Genomic DNA, 2,093 nt, shown 5'->3' with positions numbered 1-2,093 from the left:
GGCCCCCCCCCCCCCCCCCCAGATTGGCGGGTCAACCCTCGGCTGGCGGGGGTCGCGAGCTCCGTGAGGTGCGGGCTAGGGGTGTGTCCCGCCCCGGCCGAGGGTCGGATTGGGCCGAGAGAGACTCGAGGGGGCGTGCTGGGGCACGCCGAAAGTGTCGGCTTCCCGGGGACTGCTCCTGGAGACGTGGGGCTTGAGTGCACCGAAGAGGCAAGATGGTAGTGCAAGTGCACGTGCAAGTTTGTGTCCAGTGAGAAAGGTGCTACAGTTTGCGACGATGTAGGTTTAAAGGCACAATTCCATATGATGGTAGAGTACGGAAGATTTTCCGGAGTTCTTACCCTTTCAAAGGGTTGGATGGTGGCTTAAGCAAAAAATGTGGGGCGCGGTTGGGGAAGCTTACCTGTATATGTCCTCGAGCATTCTGGGCTTGGCTAGCCCTTAGCTGGTCAACGGCGACATTTTGAAAAGATCACTTTTAACTTTTTTAAAAAGCAATTTATTGCCGGGTGTGGTGGCTCGCACGCCTTTAATCCCAGCACTTGGAAGGCTGAGGCAGGTGGATCTTTGTGAGTTCGAGGACAGCTGGGGCTACAGAGAGACCCTGTCTCAAAAAGACAAAAAAAAAACCAAAAACAAACACAAAAAACCCCAATTTATTTCCTGGCTTGGTGGCGCGCGCCTGTGAGTCCCAGCACTTGGGAGGCAGAGGCAAGCGGATCCCTTGTGAGTTCAAGGCCAGCCTGGTCTACATAGTGAGTTCCAGGACAGCTGGGCCTTAACAACAAAAAAATGTATGTGTATGAATCTCTGACTACACACAGGCACGCCTGTTTCCTGCGGTGTCCACAGACGTCAGAAGATTCCCTGGAATTGGAGTTACAGATGGTTGTTAGCCGCCATGTGGGTGCTGGGGTTCCCTGGAAGAACAGTCAGTGCTCTTAACTTCTGAGCCACCTCCAGCACCTCAGTTTTACTGTCTTAAAGTGTAGTGGTAGCCGTTTGAGCCAATGAAAACTTGAGGCCCAGATAAAATAAGATGCAAGAGCTAACTAGTGGTGCTGAGGTTGTATTTTTGATGCCCTTTGTGTTCTAGAGGAACTCTTGGCTATTTCAAAGTCTAATTGGAAAGTTTATTTTATTTTTGCGGTACTGGGTATGGAAGCCAGGACTCTGCATGCCATACTACTGAGCTTACTCATCCAGCCTACCACAAAATTTATACGTTTAAATCACCGAGAAAGGTTTCTTAAAGGACTACCCCGGGGCTGGAAGATGTACCTCAGAAATCTAGCACTTGGCTAGTGTGTTTGGCCCTGACTAGGTCTGATCCCCCAAGTCCTGCGAAAGAGAAAAAAAGACCTTTCAGTCGTAGAATGTGCTTATGGGGAAATACAGCTCACACCTGGTGAGAAATGCATGATACATGAGTAAGACTTTTTTATGGCATCCAAAATAAAGAGATGCACTTTACTGTAAGGCTCTTTATATAGTGTATCATGAATAAAAAGTGACACAGGCCTAGTTTGGTGTCCACACCTTTACTTCCCCCTGCATCCCGCCCTGGGTGCGGGGTGATCTCTGAGACAAAACCATGGTCTACATAGTAGCAAGTTGGGGTTAGTGGGAAATCCTGTCTCAAAAAATTAAAATAAGGAAAAAACATGTATGAGGTGCTTTGGAGGGAGAGAGTGTGGTTCAAGCTAGGCTTTTGGCTATGTAAACTGAGACTAGAAGGACAAACAAGGTGACCCAAATTAGAGAGGGTTTTGGGAAGCTGGTTTTGAAAGAACCTGTGAACTGGAGGCGTGAAGGGGTCAGAGGACAACTTGTGGCAGAAGGTTATACAGGAGTCCAAACCCACAGGCCAGTGGGGTACTAAGACATTTGGACTTTGGGAGTGTGGGATGAAAGCTTGAAGATAGGAATTGCAGTTAACAGACCGTTGTTAGCAACCAGGTAAGTGCTGGAAACTGAACCCGGGACTTGTACAAAAGCAGCCAATGCTCTTAACTGTTGAGCCCCCCCCCCCCCACCGCCTTTAACATCCAAAAAGTCCCTTTTTTGTCGGAGGGTGTGTGGTTGGGGGTTTT

At 49.1% G+C, this 2,093-nt stretch overlaps 1 protein-coding gene across 1 annotated transcript in view; it reads left to right on the top strand.

Moving 5' to 3' along the window:
• The window catches only part of Msh6 (mutS homolog 6), a 24,809-nt gene that overhangs the window by 1,200 nt on the left and 21,516 nt on the right, over nucleotides 1-2,093 (top strand). The window lies entirely within an intron of this gene.

The sequence above is a fragment of the Nannospalax galili genome, unplaced genomic scaffold (assembly GCF_000622305.1).
Source record: "Nannospalax galili isolate Female #2095 unplaced genomic scaffold, S.galili_v1.0 scaffold286, whole genome shotgun sequence".
Classification (NCBI taxonomy): Eukaryota; Metazoa; Chordata; class Mammalia; order Rodentia; family Spalacidae; genus Nannospalax; species Nannospalax galili.
The sequence above is the reverse complement of the archived record's forward strand: the minus strand, read 5'-3'. Positions and strand labels throughout refer to the sequence as shown.